Source organism: Pteropus medius, unplaced genomic scaffold (genome assembly GCF_902729225.1).
Source record: "Pteropus medius unplaced genomic scaffold, Ma_sr-lr_union100, whole genome shotgun sequence".
NCBI lineage: Eukaryota > Metazoa > Chordata > Mammalia > Chiroptera > Pteropodidae > Pteropus > Pteropus medius.
The window spans coordinates 14,349,087-14,359,827 of NW_024351729.1; the positions used below are offsets into that span (position 1 = coordinate 14,349,087).

General features: G+C 43.4%; 1 long non-coding RNA gene across 1 annotated transcript; it reads right to left on the reverse strand.

Annotated features, from left to right (window-relative positions):
* Positions 1–303: 303 nt before the first annotated feature.
* Positions 304–6,760, reverse strand: LOC120587582 (uncharacterized). The gene is made up of 4 exons (XR_005649021.1): positions 6,749–6,760; positions 4,991–5,057; positions 3,522–4,019; positions 304–782 (listed from the first exon to the last, which is right to left on the reverse strand). It is a non-coding gene; the product is annotated as an uncharacterized LOC120587582 (long non-coding RNA).
* Between the last annotated feature and the right edge of the window lie 3,981 nt (positions 6,761–10,741).

Genomic DNA, 10,741 nt, shown 5'->3' on the forward strand with positions numbered 1-10,741 from the left:
TTATATATCTGATGTGATTGAGGAGTTGCGTTTTTTAAATTTTATTTTAATTCACATTTTATTTTAATTTACTTATAATTTAATTGATATTTTATTTTATTTTAATTAATTTTAATAATTGCATGTGGCTAATGTTATTGTATCGGACAGTGCAGGACTAGATGTCAAGGCGCATTCTATTCTCTGTTCTACTCTATTTTTTTTTTTAAAGCAGTCTTAAGTATATCTAACTCCAAACGTTTCCTCCAAAAATTCTTTCAGTATTATTAAAAATGAGGACAGAAGGAAGCATACGCTGGATGAGGCTTCCTCTCAGTGCCAGGCCTGGGAAAGGCGCTTTCGCATGAGAACCTCATTTATATTAGGTTGAAACTTTACAACTCTGCTCTAAGCGATGTTACCCCCATTTCATAGCTGAGGAATATAAAGGTGATGAATTTAAGTAAATGACCTAAAGTCACTAGATAAATAGCTGGCAGGACTGGAATTTGAGTCTTTGGATCCAGTCCAATAGTCTTTCCATTTTAAACAAGTTGTGCTATTCTCATTTCACAGAGAGGGAAAATACGCCATTATTTATAGAAGCAAGCCCAGGAATGAGTGGTAGGCATAGAGGATTTCGGTCTTAAGCTACAAGTTTCTTCAGATCCAAGCGCATATTGAAAGTGTTCAATGGAGGAGCAGCCAGTGAACCTGAATTTCTTGGTGCCAATGCTGCGACAAGCAGGTCTGAATCCCCCAGTCTGAAGTCACTCTTATTGCTACCGAAAGACTTTTGAGACCTGGAAGGAGAAGGAGGTGTATGTTAGGCAAAAAGAGTGTCCGGAGCAAGAAATTGGAGACCTTTCCAAAATGAAACGAACTAAGAGTGAGAAAGAACGCTTCATCCAAAATAACTCAGTGCCTTGACTCTGGGAGAAAGTTGGAGAATTACCAAGATTTGGACAAGTTGAAAGAGGTATTTTTTTCTCTTCCCAGGCTACAGCTGAACCCCTGGCTACAGGACTAACCAGGGGGGTGGTGAGGACAAAGCTTTTCTATCCTGGTAGCCATCCACCCAAGAAGTTTCCTAGAAGGTGATGTTGATTGTAATTAGAGGCTCGTCTCTGAGAGGGGGAGTTTGTCTCAATTCCCAGTCCTGCAAATGCAGCTGGTGGCTGGGAAGCTACCGCCTGGCATTCTCTCTAGAGAGAGTCTCAGCTGCTCTGGCCGGCTAGAATCATCACTTGGTTTAGTTTCCCAGGGTAAGGGTTGCGTGTGGGGGAAGGGGGAAGACAGCAGTGCTTGGCCCTACAAGGAGGCAATGAGCATCACACAGGCGGCTTTTCACAGCGTGTGTCTGCCCCTACCCAGGCAGCAGACTTCAGTTACTCCCCGGTCCCTTGCTGGCTGTTCACTTTCTACACCAATGGGCTCTGAGGTGACAAGTTCAATTCCCAGTTCTGTCAAACCTGCATTTTCTTCCCTGACCTACTTTTCCCACTCCGCAGTGTTGGAACAATGCCTCGCTCTGTTCCCTGTTTAGACCCATCTTTTGCCTGAGCTGGTGCAGAAGCCCAGGCCTTTGCCAGGCTTTTTGCTTTGAATCCCTGACAAGTGTTGATGGGAAAAGAAAAAAAAGGAAGAAAAAAAAAGTCCTCTCATAAAACAGAGTTCAGCTCTCCCACAGATGCCCAGATTCTGGAGGGAGTAAACACTCCTGTGGGGAAGGAAAGAAATCCAAAGGTCACGCTTCTCCATTCACACCTCTCCTCGCCACCCTCCTCCCCCACCAGCCCAACCTCCCAGGCACAGTGAGAAGCAACTGAGGCAATGCCAAGAACACTCCTGACCCCTCGAGCATCGAAGAAGCTGCTGCTGCACTGACTGGGTCTAATGGAGGCGCCATCCAAAACTGCTCTCATCCACGCTCCCAGAGAACTCTCCCTTGGTGAGCTAATCCGTGAGAAGAGTACAGGGCGGCCTCCCACAAAGGCTCAAAGTACCGTGCATGGGTCCGGCACCACCAAAATAGTCTTCAGGCACAAGGTGCTATAATAGGAGAGTGGTGTGTCCTAGGAGCCAGTGAGGTAGCACATGGGACGACCTTTTGTGATCTGAAAACAAATGAAAGATCTAAAAATGAATGAAGGATAATCTGACTCAGGAAGAGGTGCGTGGCAGAGAATAACAGTAAAATCACAGCCAGCTTTTGTGACTCGATTGCCGTATGCCAGGATTGTTCTGTGTGCCTTTATGTACTAAATGCCTATTTGGACTGAGACCCTGTGAGACAGGTACTATTATCGCCCCATTTTATAGATGATGAGGTACAGGGCAGTGCATGGCTAGGACATGCACCCGCAGGGCCCACCCAGAAGCTGCACCCATTACCTCCGGCTCAGACGCTGCACCTCTACCCTGCTAACGTCATCCTTCCATGCTTAATCTCCCCCATCTTCTCCATCTTATACTCTAAGGACAACTTGGCCTGCTGCATCCTCACTGGCACTCCAGCGGCCCTTTCTTCCCTTGCCACCAAACCCCTGCCAAGACTGCTGTGGCCTAGCGCCTCCACATAGGCCTGAAACGACAGGCTGCTCTGGAACATCCGATTTCAGTTATTCCATGGGTTTCCCCTCCTAAGAGAGGCCGGGCAAGCACATTGCAAGTACCACCTCGTGGACGGCTGCTGGGCTGGGCAGACAGGCCCAAGCCTCAGCTAATCCCCTCCAGTCCCTCCTAGTCTGGGGTATTTACATCTAGTCAGTCCCGTTTAAGGTGTGTAAGAGGCAATCTGCTGGCAGATGCTGGGCGAAGACTTTCCTCTCAGATGAAAGGAGAGACCTTTCCCAAGGAAAATGTTTTTTTGGTTGCATCCTCTTCCCTGCTTGGTCTGCTGCTGCATGAGGACACAGAGCTCAGAGCTGTGGCATCTACCTTGCAACCAAGAGGGATTTTGCCTCTGACATGAAAAGGATAAAAACGTGGAAAGAAAAGTCCTAGGAACTTGATGATGTCATTGAGCTGCTACACCAACCCCTTGAACTGCCAACTTTCAGATTTATTGTGTGATTAAAAAAAAAAAAAACTTTAAAATTTATATTATTAATCTCCCATTAGTAGGTTTTCCATTATTTACAGCCCCAAACGCCTGACTAATAGAGGTACCTAAAAGCAGCCCTCCAGAAAGGGTGCTGAATGACTTCTTGTCCTTAGTGTCAGTCACTGCCCGCCTCCCCTCCCCTATGTCCTGCTCCCCTCACCTAGAGACTCCAAAAGGGATAACCTGGCTAAGGTCCTGCCTCATTTCCTGTCTGCAGGGAGATCCTCTCTCCACCTCTTCACAGGGCTGCTTCCTTCTCTTCACCCAGCTCGAAAGCACATCGACAGAGAGAAGTCCCCTGACCACCTAGCCCTGAGTAGCGCCACCCAGCAACTCTCTGTCCTGTGCACTGTGTGTTTCCTCATAGAACGTCTCACTCTGCATGAGTATTTGTTTAAAATCTCTCTGCACTAGTCAGTTTTCCCATCCTACTCACCTACAACATCTCCTGGCACAGCTGGTGTGTAGACGTTGGTGTGAAATCCTCCGCTGATCCCTGCTGTTTGTGAAGGTGTCTCAGTAGGTCCTTCCCCTCCTCCGCCTCCTCCTGCTCCTTCTTCCTCTTCTTTTCCTCCTTCTTCTCCTTCTTTTCCTCCTTCTTCTCTCCTCCCTCCTTCCTTCTTCTCTTCCTTCTCCTCCTTTAAATCTGACGGACGCCCGTTATGCCTCCACCGATGGTGCAGATGAGCTCTTTTCCAAATTAATCATCCCAAATTGTTAGAATCGCTGCCTGTATTCAACAGCTGGAATCTCAGTTTGATCATTTCTGTGAGGCTCGGCTTTTCGGGTATCACTGTAAATTGGGATGCTTTGATGGGATGATGACGTGAGGATGTTTTTAAGCTTCTTACATTCATTTCACTACATCATATGGTGGTTTTCAGTCTTTCAGACATTTTAATCTATGTTTAATTATGCTCATTCCCAGAGGCTCCTTAAAAGCAAATGACAAATTTTTTAATCAAATAAATAATACACATAAGGCCTGCTAAGTCTTGATAGAAGCCTGTATGATCAGCTGAGGAGAATGACTGTGACCAAAGGGCCTGAAAAACAGAGGTTTTGGAGAGTCATCACCTTCCCCTCTGGCTTTTCTAGCCACTCGAGGAAAACCTTCAAAGACGTGGAAGGTAGAGTCTTTGCCATGGCCTCCCCTCTCAGCTGGGATGGAATCTACTAAACCCAGTTGTTCTTAGTGACCAGTTTACTGTGCAGAAAGATAATTGTGGTTCATCTTCCAGCCACAAGACGCAACATGGACCATCTGGCTGCTTTGGGAAGAGAAGAAAGAGGCTCTGTCATAGTCAGTTCATGCAGCTACAAAATAATGTCATAGCCTTTTGTTTTCCACAGTCTAGGAGAGTCCAAGGACTCTCCCAAGGTGCTGGGAAGTCCAAGATGAAGGGCCTTGGAGATTCAGTGTCTGTTGAGAGCCTTCTTCCTGGTTTTCAGATGGCCATCTTCTTGTTATGTCTTCACATGCCTTTCCTTGATGTGTACACGTCATGGGATGGGAGGGAGGTGACCTCATTTCTGATTCTCATGTTATTAGAGCATTAATCCCTGCCCTCAAGGCCTATTCTAACTCTACTTCCCAAAGGCCCCACCTCCAAAAATCATCACATTAGGGATCAGGGTTTCAACATATAAATTTTTTTCTGAATGGGGGGGTCACAAACATTCAGTCCACAGCAGGCTCTCCTGCCACTTGGTAATAATGACAAGAATCAGTGTAAGACTGGGACATCGGTCATCTCTTTCTAGGGTAATCTGGGCCCTTTCAGTTTGTGATGGGCACCTGCTGATTTAGCCTGTTCGGAACCTAGTTACCCTTCTTCTGCTCCACTTTGCATTCATGCCTTGTTGTAAACAGTGTTAGAAGGACTATCAGTTAATGATCCTTACCTTCTCTAGCTCAGAGAGTAGCATGAGGTCCAAGCTGAGTCAACCAGATTCTCGTGGGAATTTTAATCTTGAAGAGAACAAGGACATAAGTTGAAGCCACCTCAAAACATTGGTACTTCCCTACAGAGACTGTCCATTACTTCCTGCTACCTAAATTCTCTGATTCTAGTACTTTCTGATACTTGATCTTCAGCTTTGGTTTTTAATAAATGACTACTGCATATCCTTCAGTTAATTGCTTTTTTCTCTCGTGAGCTGTCATGTTAATATCTGTAACTTACAATAAAAGGACCCTAAATTATAGACTTTTTAAACAAGGAAGCCCAGAACTCTATACCTGCTCTCATCGCTGATGCCTGAGAATAATGTTCACGTTATATAATCCCTACTAATTCTTGGTAATCAGTGTGGAAAAGGCCCAAATAATTGCCAAAAAACTCTGTTTCACTTTCTATCTGGTCTGCCATGTCGCTCAAGTAGAAAACAAAAATGGCAATTGCAGAAGATAAAGGGAAAAGAGACTTTAAAAAAAACTTATCTGTCTTAAAAGCCATGAATGAAATAAAGGAAACTGTGTTCATAGCACCTGACTCACACGATCACTGTGGGTCAGCCACCAATATGTAGATAGAAAGAAAATAATTGGCATAAGCTTGAAATTTTGCCTGCAGCCTCCCCAAGGAGGCCTTGGGGAGATTCAGATAGCATTTGAACAGCCAGGGCTTAGTAATGAGAACTGACATTCTACTGTGTAATACAAAAGACACTTCCCTCCTGGAACCATGAAAAGTACTTTAATCAGCCAAAAAAAGTTGCCACTGTAAAAAAATCAGGAGGGGATAAAATAAGCCCCTCATTTATTGTTTTTCCACCATTGCTATGCCCAGCTCGTACTAACTGTGCAAGCCCCTGTGGCATCATCTGGGCCTACCTCATTAATGCCACTTGCTCATTGCTATGCCAGAAAACCCAGCTGATTAACAGGAAACCCTGAGCTGAAGGTTGCCTGGGTTTCAAGTTGCTTACACACACAATTCACACTCCATGTGTTAGGAGCTCCCTTCTTTCCTCAAGTCACTCAGTGAGTTTGGAAAGTGGGAAATCGGCTCTGAATTGTCTCTGGCTCCTCACTGAGGGATCAACTCCAGGGTGCCTGTGGAATATCTGATGAGTTGTAAACTCAAAACAACCATCACAAAGAAACATAAAAGGTTAAAACCACAAGCAAGGCACCCCAGAGTGAACAGCCCTAGAGGTTGGAAAAGGTAAGCTGAGAAAACACTCAGACCCCTTTAATAGAAGCTAAAGATAAAACAAGTCATGCTTTATGCCCAAGGCAGAACATTAAAAATTGAGCGGATCCCATTCTGAGAGGTAAGGTCTCCTCGGTTCCCTACCCTCGCTGCTCCTCCCCTCCCAATCATTCTCTGGAGTCAGTCTTACCTATTGGCCTGCTGTGTTTTCTTTTGTCCTCTGACTTCTAGCTGAAGCAAACACCCAGTTAACTAATAAGTGTGGTTACCAGTGTCATCAATAGACAATATTTTCAAGGCAATAATCTTACAGAAAACCTTAGTGAGGCATCAGACTCTGAGGGCTTTGGAGATGCAGACCCTTCTGTACAAATGGCCAAGTGCATCCTTGAACGCATTTTCTGAATTTAAAAGATGGAATATGTCCAAGCTTATGCCCCCTTCCTGAGAGCATCCTACAACAATGTACTGGTCTGTGTTGGGTATAAAGACTTGGCCCCCTTACCTTGTTTTAGGACATCTCTGAAAATCTGTTCTGGATCCAGAGTGCCCTGTAAAAAGTGGTAGAAAAATGCTGCGATTGCATTGCAGTTCAACATCTCCCTCTGCTCAATCCTGCTTTATTTACTCCCTTAACTATGTTGATTCTGAGAGCATTCCCTCCCTAAAATTATTGCTTTAAAAAAAAAAAAGCTAGAATAGACTGAAGTAGTCTTGAAATCCAACCTCTTCTCCAGTCACTACAGAAATCCCCTCTGTGATATCCTTAAGAGAAACTCAGGTGGCCTTCTCTCAAACCTGCCCAGTGTTCGAGGTTCCATACTTTCATACGGCAGTTAGGAGGAGGCAGTGCCACACCGGGGAGGGAAATTCTCTGATACCAGTAGCTATGGAACTCTGTAACGTAATGAACTAGGGGCCAGAAAAGGAGAAAAGCTTCTTGGAATGGGCAAAAATGATGATATATAAAAGTATTAAAATGTGATGGTCCAGTAAATGTGAGTATCTAAAAGCTAGCAAAAAAAAAAACAAAAAACAAAACAAAAAAACCCCCATCAAATGGTACCCTGGTATTTTCCTTTATAAAGGCTAGCTAATGAAGGAATACAGTGGGCCATCCTATCAAGAGTGGTATAGAAACAACAGAAAATTTATGATAAAAGTCCAAGGAAATGGGCAAGAAAAAAGGAGCTAAGAATACAAGGATACTACAGAGAGAACCGTTAAACAAGCATCATGCCCCTGGCTTATCTCCTTTGCACACTGAGCTCCCAGAGGCTTCCAATAGAGCTCAGCATGGTAAAGACTGACACAGAGAGAGTTTGGCTTGTCACATTTCTAACATGGTAGGGAAAAGTAGAAGGGAATAAGCCAATTTCTAGTTGGTAATCAGGATGCTAATTTTTGCAGTTACTGTCTGCAGACATGGTCATCAAACTTTACGATGATGGCCTAAACTACTCTGGGCAATACCAAGATGAAGCATGAAAGAGCTGGTGATGAGTTGGTATGGGTCTTCTTTTGGTGGAGGAACTTCTATAAAGGAGTTTCAATTGATATCAGAGTATGGATTATTAAAATAAGTTCCAAAAAGGGAACAGGCAATTTGTATAAGTGTGTTACACGTCCAGGAGAAAACAACAGGGAGTGGTGACAACCATCAATCTGTCCTAGGCTTTACCTAGCAGAAACATTTTCTAAGATTTTACTGGCTAACCTATTATGTTTAGTAGCTGGCTTTGACTCTAGATGCCAATTTGCAACCCCCATTCTAAAAGATGAAGACCATCCCAAATGATCTCAAACAATCACCCGCTGTTACCATTGTTCACACTCACAATTGAATTGGTGGTCTCAGTTAGGTTTATGTTTTATTCCGTGCCAAAACAATTTCTTCCCGCATACCCCTCTGTGTGTCTTTGCTGTCACCATCTCTATCACCATTTCTAGCTCAGAAAATTAGTTAGTGTAACTGCCAAAATGGAAGGGAAGACATTGACCAAGTAGAAAAAGTAAAATGTTGAATAACATTAGTAGAAAATGAGGGGCAGGGTGAAGACTTCCAAGATTATTCAGATGTACTACCACAGCTCTTTATGTAGAATCAGACTTCACTATCTCAAGTAGCTTCCTCCTTCTTGGAGAAAAGGAAAATATGAATATGTATCGAATACCTGGATGGTACCAAGTAAATGCCAGGTACCTAGAGGGTCTCAGAGGAAAGTAGGGTAGAGGTGGGACTGTAATCTTTATTTTTCTTTTTAGGCCATGCAGACTATAATTTTCAAACCACTTAATCTGTAGCTGCTCAGCTGATTTTCATTATTTAACAAGCCACTATGCCTACAAAAGCAGGAACGCAGGAACCAAAGGTATAATCCATGCACTAAATGCTTGTAACCAACAGTAATACAGAACAAAACTAAGAAAACATAAGCTTACACTATGGAAATGTGGATGAGAAAGTTACTTCTATTCCCAGAGCTCCTAAGCAAGGCTATGTGGACTGAGCCACGCACTGTTTGGAGATGGAAGTGGGAGGAAAGGCAACAAATTCAAAGTCAAAATCAAATGGAGACATTTCCAGTGGGGCCACCCAACCTCATGCTGGGAAGTAAATAGATACTTTTTTTTTTTTTTAAGCAGAAAGATCTTCTAGATCATTTCCCTTCCACTTTATAGACAAAGGAAGGGACTGAGGCCAACAGCAGTTACATGATGAGATCAAGTTTATGTGCCAGTGATTACTTCAGAGGTCAAGGATGTTCAGCTATATTATGGTTTCTATTTCAAACTTTATCTCTAAGTTGTTAAATAATTTGGCCCCATTCCTGAGATTATTTGTGCCTCAGCCTCTCCCTCATTTAAAAACACTCTTCAACTCCTAAAACTCCATTCATTCTACAAATATGGATGGAGCACCTAATATGTTCCAAGCCCTATTCAAGGTGCTGGAAACAAAGTGGAGAAGGGTCAGTGAAGAACAAGGTAGATAAGCAAGAAGCTTCCATTTCAAAAGGAAGATGTTTAGAAGCCTTAGTTGGCCAAGAATATCAAATTTATTAGTCTCCTTTTGTTAAAGTTAATTTTTCCATGTAGTTTAAATCATTTTACCCTTTACAAGGGAGATCTTACATAAAAAGAATGTAAGCTCTCTTAAGTTCCAAAAACATATGGGCTCTCATATGTATCAGTATTATTGTTACCACAGTATTAAAAATAACAATGCTGGCGCTGGTCACAGTCATTGCTTGCACCCACCCCATGACCTCCGGACACTGGCCTACACCAGAATCTATCGATGTCTGGAACCCATCACTGAAAGGGTATTAGAGACAAACTGGTAAAAAGAGAAAGGAAAAGAACAGCAGAGAAAAAACGGAGAAACAGCTAGGAGGTAGAAAGATAGTACTAATAAAAAGAGAAAGAGAAGGCAGAGCTAGAGAATGAAATAGAGAGAGTGCTTGTGTGTCTAAGTAATAAGACCGATAGAATGCTGGGACTAGGTTGAGGTAATAAGGCACAAAACTTAAGGACGTACTTACTCAAAGTCATGCAAGTGCCCAGATGCCTTACTTTTCCTATCTAATCCCATTACTGGCACCCAAGGCCCCTTAGTAACCATTTCAGGGCTCCTGCTACCCAACACTGGCCTGTCATATGGGAACCGCCTTCTTCAGTTTACTCCTAGTGGATGTAGAGGCATAAGAACTTCTGGGACTCAGGCTCTTTCTACTTCTGTGTCATCTCCTTCCTGAAGCTGCTCTCTCATTCCAGGCCACACTGAGCTCTCCTTCTTTGTTCAGAGTTGTCGAGCTGTTGAGCACTTAGGGGACTGTTAATTGTTTCATGGGTGGAACTTTTGGATCTCCAACTGGTGTATGAGCAATTTGAGGACAGGGACCATGTCTAATCGTCCGCAAGGCCAAGGAAAGTGATGGGCACACAGTAGCTTCTAATTAAATGAGTAAGAGAATAAACGATGAAAGGTTGGTTAGTCGTGATGTTGCTGCTCAGATGTAGAGCTAGAAGCAGAGATAATAACCTTCGGTTCATTATTCGCAGGCCACCCGAGTGGAGCCTCATTCCCTAAAGTACAAGAGCTGCCCTTATCGTATTTCCCTTAAGCAACAACCACATTGTCCCACGCAACAGGCACTACGAGAAGAGCTGAGGATGATATTAAGAAGGTGTCGCAAGTCCCAGTGGACAGTAATTGAAAAAGAAAAGCAATATATAAAGCAACTCTCTCTGCAGAACAGAGAATGAGAGGAAATTTGAGAAAACTAGGAAACTATTATCTTTACGTCAATAAGAGAATGCCCAGATTGCTATATACATCCCCTTATGGGGTGGGAGAAAATCAATGTCTGCAGCTGAAATTCGAAAGAACCGAATTTCCATAAAAAATTCCCAATTTCCGACCATGTTAGAATATTAGTTGAGATTTTAATCTCAACACTACTAAGGAATTATAGTCATTGGGTCTCTTTATGTT